Below are 25171 nucleotides of genomic sequence, written 5' to 3' on the forward strand. Positions count from 1 at the left end.
ATTCTGACTAGAGGTGAATGAGAAAGACATTTGTGAAGGAGATGGTATTAACGCAGGGTCGTGAAGGCTGGCGAGGAGAATGAAAGGACAGAGTATGGAGATGGGAACGTATGTACATGTTCCCAAAACGATGCATGGTTGAGATGGAGCCCAGGGTGTGTTAGTGTATGTGATGTCTTCTGTCCTCCTTCAGCAAGCACTTTTCAGTTACCTTGTGCCAACCATTGAGCGAGGCTACCCGTGAGGACATTACCAACTTCTTCATGGACAAAGTTGAAAGGATGTGTCCAATTGCCCTTGCCCCAAAGAGAGAGAAGCTCCATATCTGGTACCTTGGACATATTATTCCTTGGCATAGTTAGAGTTTGGTTCAAATGTACTTTTAAAAATTCTCATTCCCTTAACTAAAATATGAAACTTTTGAGCCTATGCAGAGATTGTAAAGACCATAATTCTCCTGCTTTTTCCCTTTCTTTACTTGCAGCCAGGTTCTACTTTCCCTCCAAGAGTGATCTGAAAAGTATCTGCCATATCTACTGGGTTTTTTTCTTGGCTTAGGGAGTCCCCTTTTTTCTCCCCTGAAAGAGTTTGAGTCTGCTGCTGATTTTTTTTATCATTCTAGGGCTGCCCAGTTATAAGAGTTCAATAGTATAAATGCAAGGCCCAAATTAGAGATCCCAAAATAATGTTGGAGGATGAGAATTCTTTAGTTATCAGTAGAATTGTCTTATGGATTTGTGGAAGTCCTTGTATACAGTGCAAGTAAGACCGTGAGTTAATTAAAATAACTTCACTGTACATATCTGCCACTGCTAGTGCTGCTATAAAGAATTGCAAAGGTAAGGATTTTTAGTAACTGCAAATATGCAGAAAACATGGATATTAGAAAGTTGAGATGACCTTAATGAAGAAACAGAGTTGACTCTGAAACTTTGCCTAGCAGGAATGAGGTTTTGTGAATTTGATAAACACTGTTGGTTGTTAAGGCATCCTCTGATAGGTGAAAAGTGGGTTTTCGATGCCGTGCTGCCTGGCATGCATCTTCTCTATGGTCTATTATCTTGTGGAATGACATTCGTTAAGTTGGTATCTCTGTGTATCCCACCCAAATAAAAAATGTTTCATCAGCAAAGTGAATTGCCATATAGTCATCAGACTCTAGAAATAAATTGTCAACCATGACTGCAGTGGGTGAGGCTGTTTGTTTATCAGATCACTTGAGAACAGAGTAAAGTGAGTTTCATATTTTCCTGAGTCTTGAATTCTCATTTTAGACATCTGTTCGGCAGCTTTCTAAGCCATGGCATATTCTAAATGCGCATTTTGTTAAATGGATGAAGGAAGACTTAGTTTTCCATTGTTAGGTAAAACCCAATTAAAAATTAAATAATGACCTTGTGTTGGCTTGTAAATTCCTTATTTCCTGCATGGGAGAGTGTATTTTGTTAAAACATTCCATTTTAAAACATGCTTTTTTAATGACAAGAAGTACTTTAAAATAGTGTTTGCTTTCGGAATTACAGTAGAGCATCAAAGGATAGTTTCTTGTTGAAAGTGGTGGGGGTTGGAGGGTGTTAAAGGCATGAAGCTTTATGAGCTCTATTTTCTGTGAATATAGCAGAATTAATTTAATTGTTCACTTTCACCCTCTCTAGTGTGATTGCACTCATCATGGCAGTTAACAGAGGCACCTGTTACATATTTGTGTTGTATTAGGAATTCTTTATAAACTTAATAAATGAAAGCTTTTTCTCTTACAGGCCCTATTCTCTAGTGGACTTCTGGTGAAATTATGTGGCTACCTTCCATTAATGTTAATGGAGCTTATGGATATAAATCCCTCCATAGTGATGAAGGAATGAGCCCCAGAGAAAAGAATGTTTATAATGAATCACTGGATAGTGATACAGGATTCAGTTGGTCTACCTAATACCATTTTTTTTCCCTCCTAAAAGTTTAAGGTCTTATGTTTAGGAACTAGTCTCTCTCCACCTTAATCCTTTGTTGTCAAGTCTGCAATAATGTTAAGAACAGGAGAAAATATGTATTCATGGGTAGGCATAGTTTTTGTGATATGTAATGACACAGCACATATATAATTTTGTTGTCCTTTTACTTAATATTATTTGGTAGACATAACTTGAATGTTTTAAGAGGTCATTATATTCTTCACTAATAACATTTGCTTAATAATTCATTGTCCTGAGAGACTGCAGTTTATCATTTAGGTATTAAAGCTCTCAAATGTATTTATTGAGTACCTACTGTATACGAGGCCCTGAGCTTAATGCATATGACATAGTCCCTGTCTCAGATTGCCTGTCATCTTGTGATGAAAGTAGACCCCAGTCCCTAAAGCGCCTTCCTGTGGGCCACAAACTATGAAACTTACCCTAGTTAAAGAAAGGAATTAGGATCAGTAATATCACGTGTGGGAATGTGGTTGGGGAAAATAGTTCTATACGTTATGATGTTTTCCATCAGTATTATTTTGGGTAATTCATTTATTCAGCCAGCTATTCTTGGCTGCCCACTATGTGCCACGTTCTGTGCTAGACACTGGGAAGGCTCCACTGGACCAGGCACATAGAGAGAGCCCTGCTTTCATGGCGTTTACAGTTTGGGGGTGGGGAAACAAGTAACACAATGTCTCAATGTGATCAGTCTCTGAAGGAAACAGGATGATAGAAAACAAATGAAGGGACTTGCTTTAGATGGGCAAGTGGAGGGTAAGGCCACACTCACCCTAAGTAAGCATCCAAGTAGAGAGAAGACCAGCTGCAAAGAACTTGGTGGGAGTGGGAGTGGGAGTGGGAGTGGGAGAGGGAGAGGGAGAGGGAGAGGGAGAGGGAGAGGGAGAGGGAGAGGGAGAGGGAGAGGGAGAGGGAGAGGGAGAGGGAGAGGGAGAGGGAGAGGGAGAGGGAGAGGAGAGGGAGAGGGAGAGGGAGAGGGAGAGGGAGAGGGAGAGGGAGAGGGAGAGGGAGAGGGAGAGGGAGAGGGAGAGGGAGAGGGAGAGGGAGAGGGAGAGGGAGAGGGAGAGGGAGAGGGAGAGGGAGAGGGAGAGGGAGAGGGAGAGGGAGAGGGAGAGGGAGAGGGAGAGTCTCCTAGGGACTGAAGAAAGGAAGTCCATTGTGTTTGGACGGTGATGTTCTAAGAGAGAGTGGTCTAAAGAGAGAGAGTGGTCTAAAGATTTTCCAGGAAGAGCAGCTTGCCACAACATCACACAGCAAGTCACTGGCAGTGGACGTAGCACTTGAACCCAGGTGCATCTGACGCTAGACTACGCTGGTGTACTACCACTGGATGTAGGCACCAGAGAGTAAGTGCCAAAAAGTACTAGAGGTTATAATTGCTACAGGCAACCAGACAAGAGGAAAATCAGTTTGATTTGGAAGAAATCTCAGGATTCTTTGAAAAAAAATGTATAGAATATGAAAGCTATTATCGGTCTTTTCCTTCTATAATATACGCAGGAAATTATTCAGGCTAATTTTCAGATAAATTATTATGATATCCAGTTGAGAAAAATAATATACACAAACTTTTTTTATTAGGTAATCTTTCCTCATGAAATCTTAAATATTTGTGCATGTAATTTACTGATTTTTGCTTTTATTTAGGTATTTTCCCTCTAGTGACACTTGCGAAATCTTGCTTACCCAGCTCCCAAAGTCCACGCCACTAGAAAACTCTCTAGCCTCTGTTTCTGTGCCAAGGGTTCTTCCTTTGTTACGAGGTCCACATAATTAATGGATTTATCATATGAAGTAATTCAGTTACTCAGCAAAACAAATGATACACACTTTTAGAAATAGCTCTAGAAAGTAAATTTGAACTTAAAAGTGTTTAGTGAGAGGAAATTTCTGTTTGTCTTTAATTAAGAGAAACTGTATGGAAATGTAAGCTAAGGATGCATTAATCAGAGAAGTTGGCATTGCACTGTGTTCTTCATTTTTACTTGGCATAGATTGCATGGGTGCTCATTAAATAAGTTGTATGGCTGAAATAACTTGTGATAGTTCTTGCTAAATTTTTGCATCTATTCAGACTAAGACTCCGGAAAGTGAAAAAATTCAGTCTTTAGGTTTGAAGGTTTGAACCATTTACTATAACTGAAAATCTTTATTGTGGGAATAATATTTATTATAATGTTTGCTTGCCACATTGTTAGGGAAGAAATATGTATGAGAGTATGTAAATTTTTAATGGAAAATTAATAATCACATAACAGATTTATACCTGCTGAGTAGATATTTGTGCTCAATGCCCTTAAATTTTAGCAGCTTGGCTTCGTTCATCTGCAAACTTGTCAACTTTGGTGTTGTTTTAAAAATAAACAATTGAAGGAAAAAGTTTGCATAGTTAGAGGATTGGTAGTTTATTCCCTTCATGTAGGGAATACTCAGCATCTCAGAGAACCTGATCTATATAAATAGCATATTTGGATCATCAGGCCAAGGAAAAGGAATTTCCCCCTCCACCTTAATTTTGTAGTTCTTATAGGTCAAACCAGATTTCTTTGGCCTAAATCATGTGGTATACACTTTGGCCATAGGTTTGGTTTGGGCTCTGCAATATTGTCATTATGTGAGATGACAAGATTGAATTAATTGTAGACTTTCACATAATGTCTGTATCAACATTCTAATAAAATAATATGAAATTCAATAAGTAATGCCAAGTGGGACAGTGCTCCACTCACATAAGCTTACTAAACTTGATATATTCTTATGGCGCTTCTCCAGAATGTAGAAGAAACACATTTATCTAGGTGATTAGTATTCTTTCTGTCTGCCAGATTTAAAGATTGTTTGAAAATATTGTTAGAATCAAAATCAATGTTTGTTGCTACAAACATTGTAGCAACAATGTTTGGGCATTCCAGGCAAACTCTGGTCTTTTTTTAATGGTGTTATTCTTATGTCCACTCACTTCACATCTGCCATGGCAGTGACAGTTTTTAGTAACACAAAGCTGCCATCCAAAGAGTGACAAGCTTGTAAGTGAAGCCTTTGTGAAAGTAATAAAGTCATTTCTGGTCCCATCTTAAAGGATATTATTGAAAATGTCTTTAAACGTGATCAAAATGATCAAGGTAACACGTACTAGGCCCTCTGCAGTTGGAGTTTCCGAAGTTTTTAGCAACCTGTAGTTAAGTCCATTTCAAGGTGAAAAGTGGCTCTTACACAAACTACTTTTTAAATGCTTTAGCTGGTTCTAAGTTTAAGGAAAATGAAAACACTGAAAATTAATCGTCAGAGTTCTAGGACAGAAGATGCTTTTCAGTTCGTAACTGCCCAAATCAGATTTAAAACTTGAACACAGCAATGCTTTGCATTTTACAATGTCTAATTAGTGCCTGGTGATATATTCTGTTAACAATATCTATTAACCATAATGCCAGTTTTCAAAATCTTGAATAAATTTACAAAAGTGAGAAATTGTAAGGTTTTAAACTGACGTCCAGGACGTTAGGAAATCACATTTAAAGCATTGCATTGTCTGTTACTCAATGGAGTGCACTGAGGACAGCGTGTGACTTGTGTACCGCGAATGATGCAATCGCTAAATATTCTAGTGTGAGTTAGGGTTGATTAAATGATCACCTTTAACTCTGTTTTTCCCAGGGCTTTTTGAATTCTTGTTTTTCAGGTGATTTTCTATGCCGTATTGTATTGCTCTTTTAAAAAAGTGTTCTCATTTGGGCAAGAAAACATATAAGCTCTCTTTGGATTCTGGATGGAAATTAGCGACCTTATGCTCAGAATATGAAAGTATACTGTGTTATCACAAAATGACCCTCCTCCAAAAAAAAACCCACAATTCTGGGGAGTGAAATATAAAAGCAAGAAACCAAAAATTGATCAACAGAGTCGTGGATTTAAAAAACAAAACAAAAACGGTCTTACATTTTTGCCCTGGAATTAATTTTCAGTGAAAACTAAGACATTTTCCTACTCATCTGGAATCAGTTTTTACCTCATTAGCAGGAAATGGTGAATATACATTCAGCACAAATAGAGTTCGCTTTATGAGGCAAAGAATTTGCACTCCATAAGTAGATATGTATAGACTCTTTCTGCTGTCCTTAAATAGCATTGTAAAGGAAATTATAGCAGTAGATACCATCATTTAGGTAACTCTCAATGGTGTGATTTTTTTTTTTTTAATATAAATTGGGGAATATTGGGGAACAGTGTGTTTCTCCAGGGCCCATCAGCTCCAAGTCATTGTCTTTCAGTGTAGTTGTGGAGGGCGCAGCTCAGCTCCAAGTCCAGTAGCCATTTTCAATCTAGTTGTGTGTGGGGGGGCACAGCCCACCATCCCATGCGGGAATTGAACCGGCAACCTTGCTGAAAGCTTGCGCTCTAACTAACTGCGCCATCCGGCCGCCCAAGGTGTGATTTTTGGTTTTTTTTTTTTTGCCCCCATAAATCCAAAGAAAGGAGAATTTTAAATCTAACCTGTTGGGAAATATTTCAGTGGCACCTTTAGTATCTTGGTAAAATGAAATGTACACTAAGTGGGCCTTGGTGGTGACAGTATGTGGGACAGGTAGAACTCTTTTCCATTTTCTGTTCATTTTAAAGTTACGTAACTGCCTTCAGCTCAACTTGTTACTGCAGTAGGAAGATGTGTAGGTGGGAAGGTATTCTAAAGGGAGGCTAGAGCTACCTTCCCTGACGAGAAAAAATTCTAGTGAACAAATAAATAAAAACGGATTCAAAGAATCTTAGAATGTCAGAGATATAAAGGACATTAGGTTTCATGTAACCCAAATTTTAGCTTCCAGGTCCTAGGAAAAAATGCATATTCTGTGATTGTTAAGTGGAGCTTTTCCATATTTAAAAGTTAAATTTATTAATGTGTCTACTTGTTTACCCATGATATATTTATGGCTATTTAAAAAATATTGCTAATGGGAACATTCTGTATCATAGCTTCTTTTATTTGTCTGGAAGCATGTATATGCCCGTCAGTCTATTAATACTCTCACATGTGCAAACATACAAGAGAAAACGGCAATTCAGTATTATAAAATGGAGAAGAAGTTAGAGTGCAGCAGGACTGGATTGGTTGTGCTTTTGACAATCAAGTTGCCATAAGAGTCATATTTTGAAGTTTTAGAGGGTTGCACAGGGTTGTTGAATATCTCGTTAGACATACAATGTGCCTGTTATTCTGTCCTGACATATAAAATGGATGTCATTGAACTGGCATCTAGGAAGCGTTGGTATCGCTACAGATTTTATCACTCATTCCAAACATAGGAATTGCAAAACACCTTTCTTTAAATATTTTTTCTTCATGGTGCAACTGGGGAGGACCAAATTCCAGCCTTAAATAAAGGTTTAACCTGACTAAGTGATAGAAACGGCAGAGTAATAGAACTCTTGGTAAAGAAACTGATGCTTGGATTTTTGTCTAGGATTATGCTGTACATTTGTGACTCTTCTAGATGGACTCCTCCTTTCCACTCAGGACACACATCCTTGAGACCAAGAAGAAATGGAGAGTTCTACCTTTGGTTTCTTCTACTAGAGCTGATATTCCCTATGGGACTCCTAGACACTAATCAGTGTTATTTTCTTGATGATAATTAAGATAGGATAAATGACATCCTATCATCAGAATCCCTTTATAGAATTATAGTGGCATTTTGTGGAAGGCACAGTTCTTCCTGGCTTCTAAAAAAAACTGTTTTTTTTTTTTTGCTTAAATTTCCTAATGGAGATGACTTATACACATGCAGGAAAGAGTCCATAGACACGCAGGAAACCTACCCAGGAGGGCTGGTTTTCATACACAGTCCACCCGACTGGCACCTGCTTTGCAGGCAGTGTCATATAATAATGTGGAGGGTACAAAAAGGGACTTCTGATGTGATTTCTTTGCTTTATGTATTTTGCATTGAAATTGTGGATTTTTTTTTGTTGGAATATATTTGAGATGATTAAAGACATTTTGCAGAGTACTTAAATATAGGTGAAAGAATTTCAAGTTTGCTCATTTTGGCATATTTTTAAAACAAAAGTGTTACTGTTAGATCTGGGCATGTGATGGGTGAATGAGTGTTTCAATGAAATGACATAAGTCTGTATAATTTGGAGGGTAATGATGCCTTAGAACAGGAATAAATCTGGAGCAGTGGAAAAGCTCCATATTCTAGATAAATGCATGCTTCCTCTTAGGAGTCTGAAAAATAAAATTAAATCTTTATTTATACCAATCCACTGTGGGGTAAAAAGCTACATGGACTGGGTTTATGATGTATTTCAGGACAAGAATATTAGCCTTAACCTCTTTCCTCACATTGCATATGATATTTAATTCATCATCTTTGTTTTAAACAAACAATACACAAGCTGTTGATGGCATTGGTATAAAGCCGATGGTCCATCTGGAGAGCAGGAATATAGATCAGGAAAATAAGAGAATTGAAATTGGGTGCTAGGGCGGATTTGAATGTGTAAACCTTTCTGTTTTACAAATTTTTAAAAATCAAATTATTTAATATTAGGCAAAACAGATTCCTTTTCCTTGAATCTGAGTGCTTTATTGGAGGAAGAGGTACTTACTGCTGAAGGAAGAACAATGGCACTTTGAGAGACAATAAAGTAATAAACCACTACTACCATCTTTTTTAGCATGGGAGAGTCCATGTGAAAGAGCAGAGAGAGCACTGCTGGGGGATTTAGTTCTTGTTCTAGCTGTGTGATCTTTAGGCAGTCATTTTAGCTTCTTGACCTTCATTGTCCTTCGATCCAAGTTAATTCAGCAACCATTTATTGAAGCAACTGTGAAGATTTTCTCTGAGCAAACCATTATGCTAGGCACTGTGGATCCAGATTAATAAGACTGGGTTCTGCTCTCAAGAGGTGTAAGGTCTTTTAATGAAGACAGATATTATAACCGAACAATGTAGTAAGTAGTGGACTCACAAAGGAAGGAAAGATTAATTTTGTCTGGAGTAGACAGGAAGATTTGTATTACGAATCCTCCGTAAGGATTTCCTATTTTGACCAGCAAAGGAGCAGGCATTCCAGGTATCTGAATAGTGAGAGATTCAGAACAAATTATCAACAAAGTTCTTTCCAGTTCTACATTTGTAGTGTTATCAATGTAAAATTCTTTGAATAGCTTTCCTCTGATGAGTTATTCTCTGAAGAGTGTGTATTGTCATGGTTGAAAGAAAATAATAATGAAAGAAACAGTGATTTTCTTTAGTTATAAAATTGGGGCTCGATGGAAGGATGCATCCAGGTTTTGTTGTTGTTGTTTTTGTTTTAAATTATTACCCTATTTGAAAAATCAACCTGCTGATAGTGTGGCAAACAGTTTGTGTAGAGGCCTTCCTTCTTCCTTCCAGGGAGCAGCAGTGGACAGGACCACTGCTACCTGGCCTCCCTCCACGAGAGGAGGGAATCCAGGTGGCCATGTTCAAGTGTGTCTGTGTGGCACAGGCTTCTGAAATGACAGGAGAGAGCCCAGCAGCTTCCCAAGCAGCTGTGACTCTGGATCGCGCCCACCATCTCTGCTTCTCACTAGGAGAGGAGTGAATCTCTGTTGCCTTAAGAGGCATGGAACCTGGGACTTTTCTGCCTTTAAAAAATTTTTCATTTTATTTTTAAAAGTTTTGAGTGGTGGATGATGATTTCTTGATAAACGAGAGATTCCCGCTTTTTACATTATTCTAAGTAAAGATATGTAAAGTCATGGGATAGGAACAAAACTATAATCCCTCCTTTTTTGTCGTTGTTTGTGATCGGGCAATAATTTATTCACATGTGACATTTGAGCTGGCATTTTTTTCCTCCTAAGATGACAGTCGCTTCTGCTGTTGTATCCTAAAGCAAAGTCAGAATAGCCCTTTGCTTTTGTCCCAGTTGGTAGTTATATTTTACTCTCCTGCCTTTTTCATTTAGACCTTATGGTATTTCCTAACCCTCAGATTGTTTTGAAAAGCTTTGATTAAAAGACACTGATAAAAGAATTTGATAACCAAGTTAGGAATGACAAGGCTATCTGGAGAAGACCGAATGATTTGGCAGCCTAACAAATTCTATTCAGAGCACACAAAGAGATCCTGGAATGTTTTATAGGGACTTGTGTTTGGGGAATGGTATGAACTCAGGTTACCTGCAGAATATGGTGTCATATGGAAACATTTAAGAGCTTATGGAAAATTCTTTGAAATAAGTGGAATGAGCTAGCAAGCATATAATACCTAAGAAGAAAAATAAGAGCATTCATTCTGATTTTCAGGTGGCTGCTCAAGGAAGAGAGGTAGATGAAAGTAAATCATTTTCAACTTCATACACACAATGTAGAAGATATATCACCTAAGAATAGTTTTACTAACCAAACCCTAGACTTAAAAGGACATTAGAGGCCGTCATGTCTAACCACCTTCCTCTGTAGGAACCTCCTCTGTGATACCCCCCTCTGCTTAAATACTTCCAGAGGAAAGTGAAGGAAGGGGGGACGGGATGAAGGTTGGCAGGAACTCATGTTGAATACCTAGTATCTGCAGGATACTGGAGTAGGCATTTTCTTGCCAACTCATTTGACTTATGTGTGGGTTTTGTAACCTCCTGTGTACAGATGAGGAAACTGAGTTCCTGAGCATAAGGAAACTTGCCTCCGCTCATGTGTCTAGCTTCAGGCAAAACTGAAATTAGAACCTGATCCATCTTCGCACACCACACTAAACTGCCTCCCAGGTTGAAGGGGAGCTCCCTTTTTCATAAAGCAGCCTCTTCTGTCTTAATAACGCCCATCGTTTGAAAATGCTTGCTTTCATTTAGCTGAAGGCTGCCTCTCGTTAACATCTCTCCTTGGTTTCGACTCCACCTCAGAAACATCACAGAGTTGATGGAATTCTGTTTCCTCGTTCAGGTATGTTAACAAGCACTGCTGCCCATATGGTCTTCGCCATCTTGTACTTAGTAGACTTTTTTACACACACACACACACACAATGTCCTCTTGTTGACTGGACAAACAGGCTAGGTTAACTTGTGGTCTCTGTATTAGTTCCTGAAATTGCATGCGGAATTTAGACGACTTGTGAATTGTTCTGGGACGAGGGTAACGATTGTCAAAGTTTTAAAGGAACCCAGTATCTTAAAAAGTTAAGAACTATTCAAAGTAGAGCACTTCCTCTAGATTGAATTAACTAACCTTTTCGAGGAGGGCATCCCAAGTGACCATAAATTCATATAACCATGATCTAGACCAGGTTATTTTGTCCGGCAGACCTGGTAAATGGTCTTGTAAGATGCCTGGCCAAGGTGAAAGTTTGCAGTATTTTCTGCATTCTCTTGATACCCCTGGACATTGAAAAGGAATAATTATGCCCTTAAAAATAGAAACGAGACTGCAGAGTTCTTAAGCAGGAAGTGGACCTTTTAAAAAGTGTCCTTTAAAAAGTAAAAAAATATAAATGTTAAAGAGTTTGCATTTATATTTCATTTTTCTTTGTTTTAAATCATAAGCCCAAATATTATTTGCCAAAACCTTATCCTTTGCTCTGCCAGAACCTTTGAAAACAGATGAGATATTGATGAATACCCTGTATAAACCCAGCACTTAGCCGGTATGTAGGTGTTGGCTTCCTCAGTAGACTAGGAACACCTAATTAATAAATAATCAAGAGGAAGAATAACGGACCCTAATAAGATGTGATCTATGGGGAAGTGAAGAGCCCAGTTAAAAATGATGAGCTTTATTATGTGTGAAACAAAAAAAAAAACTTAAGTGAAAGTGTTGGTTAATATTACCCCCTCATATGTTGTTGTTTAAAGTGGACATTGGACTGCATGAAATGGACATTGACGATTTTACATACATAGAGAATTTTAGATATTACGACCTTAGGGAAGTCAATTGATACAATGCCCTCCACTTTACAGATAAGGAAACTCAGGTCCTGAAAGTGAAGTGACTTTCCTAAGGTGACAGAAGAGTAGTACTCTTTCCAGCAAATGGTGGTGCCTACTTCATGCTTTTCTTTTTTTAATCTTCCAAATGTTAAAATTGTAAGATTAAGTAAAGGTCATTTCTAGCCAGATGAAGTGGCTCAGTTGCCCCAGGATTATTTTATTGCATGTACAGTCCCCATTATCTTACAGAGTAAGAACATAAGTCCATGCAGCTGGGTTTTACAGGACAGTTTCCATGCAAGTGAAATATATGCACAGACAGACAACAGTCATACCTTCTCATCTGAAGTTGCTACTTCTTTGCAGTAGTTCACATTAGGGACATTTTCCAAGGAGAGTTTAGAGATAATGAATATGTTAAAAAAAAAAAAAAAAACATCTACTAAAGCTAGGAATGTTGAGAGACATTCAGAGCACATCCATACCTTCCTACAGACTGACTTTTGGGGGCCCCAGTAGAGTTAGAATCCTGGCTTGATAGACAAGGGAATGGACCTAACGTAGTGGTTCTTACATTGTTATGATCAACCTTCCTTGACTTTTTTCTCCAAAAAGCCAAAGTCACTGTCTTTGATTGCTTCAAGCATGATAGTCTTGTCTCCCCCTCTTACCCTCAAAGCTTTTCTTATCTTCCGAGAGCGACTTACTCAGTCATTACTTCCATTTTATATTAGAACAGTTTGGGTTGTTGAGGTATGAAGGAGAGGTAAGACCAACACATTTTCAGTTTGCTTGGGCTATATTGATGTTATCTTTCAAACTGCTAGTGAAATGAGAAAGATGTCTGGTTTTTACGCCATCAGAGATACTAAATGTGTGATGAAGGTAGATGTTATCTTTTTTAGAGTAAGGGACAAAAAGACATCCCATTGCCCTCTAACTTTCAGATCTTCTGTAACCTTTTTAAACAAAATGGGAGAAGTTGCTACTTGTACCCAAGGGAAGAGAAAGTTAATGAATAGAAAAGACAGAATTTACTTAGGAAAATAGTGGAATTAAGCTCTGGACAAAGCATGCATCAGTGATGCATAACATTTTTGTTAATTGGGTCTTAACAGGTTTCTGACTCATGTGGTAATCATTGTAGAAGTGGGTCATACTAGACCATGCCAGCAGCATATCCCGCAGCTAAAGACCTCTTACCTACTTGTGCATGTACACCTGAGTGTCTGGAGGCGGACGTTTCTATAGCTTAATTTAGGTTCCACGTACACTTCAGTGGTTAAACCAGAGCTAGACGCAAAGAGTTTGTTTCCATTAAGAAAATGAATCTTTTATGTGGACCAAGGTCAGGTTAGTTAATTTGTTTGCTTTTATTGGAATAACTTGTCCCATTCCAATTCATCACTTAATTTTAAGTGGTTCTACTAAAATCCCCATTAAAGTCCCTTACATTTCTAACAGACTAAAGCTATGACAGGTTCATGTGACTTTTTTTCAAGGCACAAAGGTAGTTTTTCCGGTCATCAACCTATTCTTCCTTTTCTGTAATTTCCCAACAAGGAGGAAACGTTTTATTTAATAGCAGTATGAACTTTAATCGGAAAAAAGACAAAATGAAGTTTTCACAAGAAACAAGTTTTATTAAAATTGACTGTGATAAACATTTCTTGTTAAAATAATATGACTTTGTTTTTCTTAAATTCTCCTTTTTCTGCCCACTTCATCCTCTTTCCCATGGATGTATTTTCCCAGCAACTCAGAGTTGACTCCTGTTAGTAAAGTAACTACATGTGATGTTATTGCTCTAATTAGTGGTGACAAAAGATCAATTAATGTTATAATTAAAAACAGTGTCTAGATCTGTTGTTTGTGGTGAACAAATGTGACAATTACTTTGTTCCCTGACATAGATTGTTGAATTTCCTTCCTAGATGTTAAGGGGGTACATTAGCGCTGATGTATACATTTAACTATGGACAGTAGGAACAAGGCAAGCATATTAGGGAGGGAATAGGGCCCCTAATGTCTAAGCTAGAGCCATATTTTAACATACCTGACACCTTTCCTTGGTGCTGGGTGCTATATCAGCAACTTGTACTCACTGGGTCTGGAGCCTTATGCTTTTAATATTTTATCACTAAATGCTTAAGTGTTTATGTTGCAAAAAGAAAAGATTCCCACTTGGACTTTCAGACCACATGAATATGACAGTATATGAGAACCACATCATTAATGATTTTGGTTCCATGTATAGCAATAATTTTTAAGTCGATGGGGGCAGAATAGTGAGTATGTGATTTTTGCAAATCTGGTTGGATTTTTCTTCTGATACAGAGCAAGCTGTTTTTCATACACTGAAGCCTGGGAAAAGCTATGTTACTGTAAAAAGAGTAACCGTATCTCTTTTCTGAGTTGTTGCCAAGCAGATGTAGACTTTTGGAACGTGCCCAGAAAACTTCTACAGCTGATACTTTGGTGACTTGTTCCTACTTCTGGCTTTATTGGCAACTAGGTATTAAAATAGCAGAGGAACATGATTTTGGTGTTGGTAGGTCACAATTTCATACATTTTTTTTTTTTAGAGGCAATTAAATATAGGTAAACCAGATGATTGACGTGAAGTAAACCTGAGTTGCTTTTTGAGAATAACATGAAGATACGGCAGCCTTTGGTTATGTCGTTTTGGACAAGGAAGAATCAAGAAAATTCATCTAAAAAGTTGTCTGAGAGATTGGCACTGAATGTCAAACAAGGTAGTCACTACAATTACTAAATTAATCTCATCTTTTAACTTCCTCTCATAAATGGATCATGCTCAGTGGCTCTGAGTAGCACTTGGTTTGATTTTTAAATTCTTAGATTACTGGCTTCCACCTTCCTGTTTTGGTGTTCTTTCCATGGTATGAATGTTGTAAAGGGTATTTGAAATGGGGAAGTAGCGACAATGTTGGTCAGGTTCACGAATTTGCCAGAAAATGAGCATTTTCTGTAACAGTAGGCTCAAACAACAAAGGTTAATGCCATGATCTCAGGTAACTGGGTAGCAATTGAAATCCTGCCCGTCTCAAAGGCAGTGTGCTTTTGGCTTGAATGGTGAAAGAAGGAAAGTAGTTGAATTCATTGACTTTGCTGCTGGCTAAAAAAGACAATTAAACAGGGAGAGAAGGGAGGAACAAAGAAACTAAATTCTGCTTTTTTAGGAGAAATTGGAAGATGAGGAGTAATAGTACACTTCAGATATATATGTTAAAAACTTAAAACAAATCATAGATCATACTATAAAGGACGACTGAAGTTTAGAACATGGCCGAGGGTATAGATGTCAGATTTTCTTACACAATAGTGGGTCTTTTGTTTCAGAGTTCACTCTTGGCAAGAAACTCCCTACCACTGCGTTAATTTCCTGTCGATCTTTCATTCAGCAACAGAACTAGAGATGGGGAGCAGACATCCCCCCACCCCAGGCTTTTTAAGACTGTGCTTTGTGTAAATTAAAAAGAAGAAAGGAAAAAAAACAAACTTTTTCCAAACAAGATGTCCGTGTGCATTCTTTAAGATCCTGTGTGTGCTTGAAATGATCCTTTAAAAAAGCCCTCTCCATAATTTTGAACCTCTCCTTTTTCTAAAGATTTTTATAGTCCTTTTTTTTTTCCTTCTCAGCATGTGAACAAATGTGTAACTCAAATAGATGTTACTTTGCTATTTACTTAGATTGTTTTAAAAGGCTAGCTGTGTGGAGGAATGAGGAAGGAAGGGAGGCGGGAGTGGTTGGGTTTATTTGTTCTGTGTTGACCTAATGAGTACAGTTCTTAAAAAATAATAAATATTTATATGTGATCTTAATTTTTAATGAGTTTCATAAACTGGCTGGAATAGAAAAGTATATGAAAAGCCATATATATTAAACTATACATATTGTAAATACATGCATATGGAGACTAGAACGTTTTAGGAGGGAAAGGACCTAATTGGTCTTATTCACTGTTGTTTTCCTAGTATCTAGAACAGTGCCTGACACATAACTGGCATTCAGTAAATATTTGTTGAGTTAAAAATAATGAATATAAGTAGGCAGCAGCGTATAAGGGGATACCATTAGATTACAACTCAGAAGTCCTGGAGTCTACTTCCGGCACTGCCATTAATGAAGTATGTGAAGTTGCTGAAGTCACTTAATGTCTTTGCTCCTTCGTTTCTTAAAAATTGGAAATAATATTACCCGCCCTCCTTGCTTTCATGTTTTTTTTTTTTTTTTTTTTTTGTAATGATTAAATGATATCTAAGGGATACAACAGTGCTTTGGGAACCCCAGAGAGCTTTATAGAAGTGTGTGTGTGTGTGTGTGTGTGTGTGTGTGCGCGCGCGCGCGCGCGCGCGCGCGCGCATACAGAAAAATCCTTTATCTCTTTGCTTCTCAATTTCTTTTCTTAGGAAAATCAGATTATTTAAATCCCATTATGCACAGCTCTCCTCTGTTTTTCCTAAGCCTCTGTATTCCATTACCCCCAGTAAATCAGAAAAAGGTGGTGAGTCAGGCTATCGTAGAAAGTGAACTCTGCTGTTTTCTCATATTCATTTTATTGTGTGGAACTCTAAAATCTTGAGTGAATCCATCTCATGAAGTTTCTTACCTGTTTCAGCTACAGAAGATATAACATATGACTTGGGGGCTCTTAGATATGACCACTTTCAATTCTTTGATTACTAAGTTAAAGTATTTATTGTTAATAATCATGATTGATAATCATGAATTTAACATAGAGTCTGGCTAACACCCGTGTCATGGAATTAGCCATAAAGATATTTTTTTAAAAAAGAAGTGAGTGTGTGTGTGTGTGTGTGTGTGTGTGAATGAATAATATGTCCCAAAGCTGCACATCTGGAAGGGAAAAGGGTAAAAAATAATTAGAGAGGTATTAACGAAGAAAAAAGGTCATCATTGTCATCAGGACAATTGTGTTTCATTTTCAAAACTACTCAAGCATCCTGCAGTTAGCTTTTGAATGAAATTTAAATTTTGAGTAACAATATAGGGTGGCCCTTTAGATTAACATATTGCCTTAAATTAGGAAGAAAATGGTGTGAAGGCTGCAGTAGACTTTAATAGCATTGTAGAACTTTAGAATTGGAAGTAGACTTTAATAGCATGGTAGACCTTTTAGATTTTTAAGAGACCATTTAGTCCAGTTACTCTCATTTGGCTCTTGGAAGAACTGAGGCCCAGATAGCCCAGGCCAAGAAGCTTTTGGAAGGTCATGTGACCAGTTACCAGACTATAGCTAGGTCTTCAGAATTCCAGATTTCTACTATTCTTTCCTGTTATCCAACTGTTTAATTTTCTTAGAACTAAAACATTATAAGCCCCACTTCGAAGAGCTTTCTAAAATACTGTTGGTGTTGTACGCCTTAGCATTGCATTTGATGACAGTCACTCAGGTTTACGGGGCTATTGACGACCCTCCACTGTCACTTGCATCCATGCAGCTTAAAATATATGCTGCTTAATGAAAGAGTTGTTCAACTTAAAAACTCTGGAGCTATATTACACCATGTAATATGCTTGCATTTGTTCATGCATTCTTTTTAGAAACCTGATCTTGTTTATGTCTGCTTTTAACAGATAGGCTAGGTTAAGTTATGTTAAACATGTTGTACTGAGGCTCGGTTCCCCATGCCGAAGCCTGGCTTTCTTCTTTGATTAGCTTTAATCAAACCCTCCACATTCCATGACCTTAATAAAGTTGTTTTTCCTGACAACTGAAGACTGTTTTCACAGGCACAGCTCATCTGTGCTGAAACCAAGGCGGAGTTAAGTTGGGGTCCAGGTCCTCACAAAAGTCCATAGCATGGAGGATAAGAGGAAATGATGAAATGGTACTCCCTGAAACAGTGCTTCTTTAAATTCAATTAGACAAATTATATACAAACCAGTAGATGCCCTGGGAAGGCAGTCAACATTAGGGCTAATAAAAAGCTTGGATAGTATAAAAGGGCTGGGGTGGGGGTGCTGTAGAACCTTTCCAACACGCTGATGAGAGAGGTAAATTAACCCCAATTGCTAAACACAGAAACGAGATGAATCTCAATAGTGACTCAAATTAATGTTATGATGCTGTTGTAAGTACAAAAATAAAGTTTATACTTATATCTGTCAAAGTTTGGCATGTACACACACGCACAAGACATTTTATGAATACTTTGTACATAAAGTATTGGTATTTACTTTATATACGTATAAAGTATTTTCTACACTGGGAGACACAATTGTGGTCTGACTTTGAATTTTGGACAGATCTGGGCTCCAATTCTAGCAAGTTCCCTCTTTGTGTGTGTATGCGTGCAAGTTACTTCACCTCTGTGAAATCCAGTTTCATCATCTATAAAATGAGCGAAATAATTCTATTCTGAAGAGGCTTTATCAGAATGAAATGAAATGAAATTAGATTATAAGTATAGAATGCTTGGCACAATATCTAGCACATACTAGGTGGTCAAAAATAGGTGCCTTATATTGAAAAGAAACTTCTACTTAGTTACGAGTGGTTTCAAGTGAGCTATAAATATGTGAAAATTGGATTATGAATGTAAATATTCCACACATTATCTGATGGATCAAGATCATTTTAAGGCAAAATGCCAGAGGACAGAAGCTTATAGTTTTTGGAAAGGGTGGTGACTCAAACATAGTAAGTGAATTGTTTCAAGCCCAGAGCAGCCAAATGGAGAGAGATTTCAAAGGATTGAAACACTTAGTAAATGCTGTGTGCTGAGCATCTGGTATACCTTTTTATTTCATTTAATGTTGAAAACAACTCTGCTGAGTTGAAAAAAGTAGGTACTACCTAATTTTACAGACAAGGGAAAAGAGATTCAAAAGACTGAGTTGCGTGTTACCATGGAAAAGTCAGACTTGGAACTCAGGGTGGGCTTCGGGCAGTTGGATGGAAAACTGGTACAGATGTGTGTACCACGTTTAAAATCAGATTTGCCATATAAGTTACTGGGATACACAATTCTCTCTTCCTTTTCATCCTTGGATGAATTATAAATAAACTTACTTTGTGTTGTGTTTAACCCTCACTTCTGTTGCTTTTGGATTGTGGTTCTCAGCCTTGGCTCTCCTCTTCACATCACCTGGTATGGGATTGGAGCAGGCAGCAGTATTGTCTAAAGCGCCCCTGCTTTAAGTGTGCAACCAGGGGAGGAGCCTGCATTCAGATGTGCCGACCTCAGGCAAAGGTGTTTTGGTGTCCCTAGCTTTAAGCTGAAGTGTCAGCAGTAATTTGTCGGAGTTAATTACGATCCTCCTGCTTGCTTAGAGGAAGAAATATAGAAGCCCTGAAACCTTTTCCGGTTCTGATAGATGTTGCTTACTCATTAATTAGCATGTAAAAATTAAGTGTTCTCTGTTCTTACTATTAGCTCATTTTCTTCCCCCACCCCCCCTACCCCCCATTGAAAGAAGCTGAATTAGGAGTGAAGATTAGGGCAAAGAAAGAAAAGGGATTATGGCAACTTTTACTCTCAGAGAACAAAAGAGCAAGAGCATTCTTTCATTTATTTTTAGTAAAACACAAATTATTTTCAAAATACACTGGCCTTTACCCCCCGCTCCGTTAGAGGTGGAAAGGATCTTTGTGGTCAGACCGATTTGTGGTCGAACATGCTCTCACTTTCTAATAAAGAATTAGTCATTTTAAACTCTCAGAGTCTCGGTTTCCTAATCTATAAAGTGGAACTAATTCTGAACTCATTTAGTTACTCTGAGGATAAAATGAAGAGAAATGATTTGCAGAGGACAGCCCAGATCCTGACCTGTGCAGCTCTTGTGGTGAGGTTACTGAGACACAGTACCTTTGGGTACTGGTCAGATTGGGCATTTACCCAGAGGGCTCTGCGAGCCTTGTTGGTTCTGCGAAGCAAGATCTGAATGCAGTTGACTTTAAATCCGGGATGCTGCTATTCAAAGAGAATTTGCTCTTTCCTCTAAGAGATTCCTGGGTGTCTCTTTTTCTTTTCACGTCAGATGGGTAATATGCCGATGTCGTAACAAGGTTTGAGGGAGGCACATCTCATACAAGAGTGTGAACACCCAGTCATCACATGTATGAACTACAAAAGGATCTCTTTTTTTTCTTTACATTAAAATTTATTGGGGTCAACATAACTACATAGGATTCAAGTGTACAATTCTGTAATACATCATCTATATATCACAGTGTGCGTTCACCACCCAGAGTCAGTTCTCCTTCCATCACCATATATTTGACCTCCTTTAACCTCTTCTACCACCCGCTCCCCCTTTACCCTCTGGTAACCACTAAACTGTTGTCTGTGTCTACCCTATTTCCCCAAAAATAAGACCTAGCCAGACCATCAGCTTTAATGTGTCTTTTGGAGCAAAAATTAATATAAGACCTGGTGTTATATTATATTAAAGACTCGGTCTTATAGTGAAATAAGACCGGGTCTTATATTAATTTTTGCTCCAAAAGATGCATTAGAGCTGATTAGGTCTTATTTTCGGGGAAATACGATATGAGTTTTGTTTCTTTATTTGTTTGTCTCGTTCCTTTGTTGCCTTCAGTTTTATATCCCACATACCTGGGTATCTCTTTTACAGACCAGAAAGTAAGGAAAGTTAAGGTACCTTCCCTGAAAGCTGGTCTGAGGAGTTACTAGCTGATAGGAATCAGCATTCCCTAACTCAGCATTCCCTAACGTGAGATTTCGTGCTTCTCTCTCTTGTCTCGATTCTGAGTCATTGGGGCCTGCCCTGGTGGAATTGTTAATGAACTCAGACAGTTACTGGGAAGTGATCTTGTCTTTCCTGCTGCCTTCAGGCACAGCTTCATCTAAATTACCCCGAACAGATGTATTCCCATTCTTCTTTAAAAGACGGTGTAATGAGTTTAACTATTAAGAAGTTCATTCTAATTTCTAACATTGATAAGCATCTAGGTGAGCATATTTCTACTCCTGCCATCCTCCATAGAGTTATATGATGGGTTTTATACCTGTTAGAGATTTTTACGAAGGAAATTTTGGTATCTGCTAAGGGGCTGAATTTGCAGGATGTTTTGACAACTCAGTAGAAGAGTCTCCCTGCAACGCCATGACCTGGTGGAAGTCCAGACATTAGGCTCCACCAAACTTGAATGATACCCAATAAATGATTGGTAGGAATAACCAGGTAGGTAGAAGCCTGGAGACCACTCACTCCCTAAGCTCCGAATCCTTAAATGACCCCGAGACAGCCAGGCAGTGGGACTGCAAGGCTGAGATAAGTACTGAAAATTGGCTGGTGTACTTTTTTTTTTTTAACATAGCTCCCTCCTTTACGGTTTTCTGTACCTCTGCCCTGAAGGCTGCAAAGCCTGTTACTTACTGATAGTTAAGTAAATGCCTTCCCTACTACTGCCTACAGAAAAGACCTAAATTGTTTACTGGCCTCTAGGATGTTGCTAAATATCTGGCTTGTTTTTCTTTATTGGAGGGGGAGCGGGAAGAGGGTGGAGGAAAGCTGTATATAGTATCTAAATTTGCATTATAAAAATATTAATTTTATACTCCAGGATAAGAAATAAATAATTTACAGTAGATTCACATTGTTCCAAGACTAATGAGAAATTATCTTGTTCTCTGTTTGCAACCCCCCCCCCCCGCCCCTCAGTGGCTTTACATATTTTCTGTAGGGGAAAAATGCTATTTATAAAGTAGCCTGGGATATGGAGAATCCAGTGATAAAAGGGAATAAGAACTTTTTCAGACCATTTTGCCCTTTTGGAATGTAGCATGGGAAAGCTCATTCCAAAAAAACTCTACTTCTGGGCATTCTGGCAAAGTTGGGGACAGAATTCGTAAGAATGAAGTGAAAATGGGATGAAAATCCTGATTTTCTGTTAAATGTAGACTGGCTAGGAATAGGGCATCCTGCGTTTAGAATTAGAAACTTCATTATACAAAGGCGGGGTGGAGGAAACCTGATTTGACAGCAGTTCGTGTGAAAACAACCCAGGAGTGTAAGTTGACCACAAGATTAATAGGGGCCAGCAGTGTGACATTACCATTTAAAAACCTAATGCTGTGTTGGGCTGTGGTCAGACCACACTGGAATTTTTTGCCCAGTTTTGGGTACAAATGCTAAGAGGAATGCCAGCAAAATGGAGACCTGGATGCTAATGGGTCAGGAAATCATAGGAGGGGCGGTCGAGGAAAGCGTGGCTGTAAAGTCTGGAGGAGAGATTCCTTCGTCGGACCTGAAGAACAAGCTTAAATATTTAAGTGTCTGCAGGGACAGTCTCTTGCTCTAGATGACAGAAGCAGGAGGGTCTTTTCTCTGGAGCCTCAATCCCACATTCCACATGAAAAAAGCAGACACAAGAACCCGGTAAACATCTTGCACCACCTGACCCATTTTCCCCAAAAAATCTGCTCATCTGAACTGTGTTTCAAAAATGAGTGGCTGTCACCGTTCTTCACCCTGTCATCCAAACCAGAAACTGGGCATCATCTTCCACTTGTCCCATTCCCTCAATGAGAAAAGCATTGCATTTGAAGGCAGCACCTATAGGAAGGGGCTGTAGTTTATCTCCAATAACTCAATTGCTGATAGCTTTTGACGGGGAGGCAATACTTGTAATGTTAAGAAATTAACATTTCTTGAGAGTTGAGAGCTATTTAGCACTAAATGATGCCAGAGGAAAAGAATACTGGCGTTACTCACAGCAGAGGGAACATTTTTATATCCTTTTTGGGGGCCAAGGTTAAGTTCTGTGTGACTCAGCACATTGACATTCTATATGACCCTAAATCCCTTCTGCTTCCTCCTCTGCTTGTCTTGACCTGTTTCATTTCCACACCAAAATAGTTTCATTAACACTGAGATCGTGCTCAGGAGGTAGTAGCTAACTGATGCAATTAACTGGTGTGTCAAAGGCTGTTGGTTTATTACATATGCAACTGTCTTTCTTGGTGGGAAGAGATGACTTTGTGCCCACATAGTAGATCTGCAAATATGCCAAATTGCCAAATAATCTTCTGGGTGACGGTGAGGTGTTTGTGGTGATTCCACATGTACAGGCAGAATGGTGGGATCTGTTACTGTGTTTTGCTCCTAAAATGCAACGGACAGATGATAATTGTTAAACAGTTAAAACAGAAAAAGTGAAGGCAATTTAGTTGTGGGCCTCGGTGAGGTTCTCTTCCTTTTTTTTTCTTCTTTTTTCTTTCTCTCTCTCTCTTTTTTTAAATCTGTGCTTTTGGCATGCTAATGAATGCATTTATTCTCTGCAAGAAATTTTCGTTTAAGAAAGAATTTGAAAACACGAAGTGCTCAATCCTTATCTCCGAAACAACTAAAAAGACTGCAATTTCAAATGAGAAATTATGTTGCAAAGAAGAAAAAAGTTGTTTATTATGGCTCAAAATTTTAATCACCCAAGGGCTGTAAAGTTAAAAATAGACAATTCTGCCTTCTGTTTATGGTAAACTTGGCTGAGTCCCGGCAAATTTCAAAGCTGAACATACTGTATGTTATTTTTGCTTAATTTTAGATTCCACATTTTAAAAATTATTTCTTACAAGAAGCATATTTCAGGATATAAACTTAGCCTGAAGAACAGTATTCTTAATTTCTGCCCATATTGAAACTCCTTTGAAAATAGTAAACTATGGTTTTGGGATTTTGCTATTCCCGAGTCCAAATGGGTACCTTTCTAAGCCTTTTACATTATGAATGAACACAGGAATCCGTAATTGTAAAGGTTACTTTCTGCTGTTTCCCTCATTGTAATTTTAGTTTCCTTAACAGTGCAACTTGAGGCAAATATACGTAGTACACACTCACTTTCACTCAACTGTTTTCTGGAGGGAGGGCTATCTTGTGTGGCCTTTAGTTTTTCAGGTAAGGACACAGGTGAGGCTCTCATGGCATACGGAAGGTGTCTGCTCATGTGCCAGGAACTGAGGCGACAGCCTGGGATAAAACCTTCTATTTGTAGCTACCGGACAGTGCAGCTTCTCTTCTGATATGTTCACACCTGCCAGGAGAACCGCTTTTGTGGTGACTGTTTGGCCCAAGAGCAAGTAGGCTTGTTGACTCAACCCCTCTTCATGCCTCCTGAGAGAGGAGGAACACCTGACTTCACCTCTTTACATAACTCTTGTTGATTCTTGCCCCTGAGCTCTTCCAGAGCGCTCTTTTGGGCCTGTACTCCACGGTGTTTTTAGAACAAGCCCTTTGCGATGGCAAAAATAAATCTAGGGAGGGTTTTTTTTTGTTTTTTGTTTTAACCCATTACTCAGTGTGGCATCTGAGAATCAAACGTGCCCCACAGAGGGAATGGCACGCTCGGTAAATATTTGCTCAATATTGCATGAATGGCTGTCTACTAAAGATCGAGATTTCTGTGATGACCCTGACAGAGGTGTGTTTGTGATGAAGTGAATCATAGCTACCATTGCAGAATTATTACCGTGTGCTAGCCACGTAGCTGAGCACTTCATGTACGTTACTTCTGATCTACCCAAGAATCCATTGTATGTAAGCTGTACTCGGTCAGGAACTTACCCAAGGACGTTTGGCTATGTGGAATTAGCCGTGCAGACTCTGCACTTGATACTGAATTAGCATTGATTCCATGTTCTTTCCAATATGCCGTACCACCGTGACTGAGCAAGATTGCGATAACAGTACCCATACATTGACACATGCCTGAGTGGCAAAGGCTATGTCATAACATTCACTGAGGTGCTCACATCCTAAATCAGGAGATAATCACCCAGGCTCCAGTCAGAACCTATTTGCACTTACTTTGCACACAACTTTAATAAAGGTGGTTATCTGGTTTTCAAATACACAACAGATTCATTCAGTAAATATTTCCTGAATACCTACTTTGTGCCAAGTATTTTTCTAGATACAATAAACACAGAGAGACTTCTTGCCCTAAAGAGATTGCATTGCCGATGTGTACGTCAGTGGTTCTCAAAGTGCGGTCCGTGGGCCGGGTAGCATCAGTCTCACCTGGGTACATGTTAGAAATGCAAATCCTTGGTCCCCACTCCAGACCCACTGAATCAGAAACTTGGGGGTTGAAGACCAGTAATCTCTTTTTATACAAGCCATCTAAGTGATTTTGATGTACACTAAAGCTTGAGAACTACTGTCGTGAAAGGCTGAAAATAATGTTTTCGTGTTCCTTGGCAGGTAGCTCTGTGGAAAACGTTTGTCTCCACATTTAATGCAATGTGTGTGTGTGTGCGCGCGCACACATGTGCATT

The 25171-nt window shown here is 38.6% G+C and overlaps 1 protein-coding gene and 1 non-coding gene across 4 annotated transcripts in view; one reads left to right on the forward strand and one right to left on the reverse strand.

Moving 5' to 3' along the window:
- Nucleotides 1-25171, forward strand: part of NFIA (nuclear factor I A) — a 355469-nt gene that overhangs the window by 32532 nt on the left and 297766 nt on the right. The gene's annotated exons all lie outside the window — the stretch shown is intronic.
- Nucleotides 19908-20011, reverse strand: LOC117027887 (small nucleolar RNA U13). Its single transcript, XR_004424009.1, has one exon. It is a non-coding gene; the product is annotated as a small nucleolar RNA U13 (small nucleolar RNA).

Source organism: Rhinolophus ferrumequinum, chromosome 9, assembly GCF_004115265.2.
Source record: "Rhinolophus ferrumequinum isolate MPI-CBG mRhiFer1 chromosome 9, mRhiFer1_v1.p, whole genome shotgun sequence".
Classification (NCBI taxonomy): domain Eukaryota; kingdom Metazoa; phylum Chordata; class Mammalia; order Chiroptera; family Rhinolophidae; genus Rhinolophus; species Rhinolophus ferrumequinum.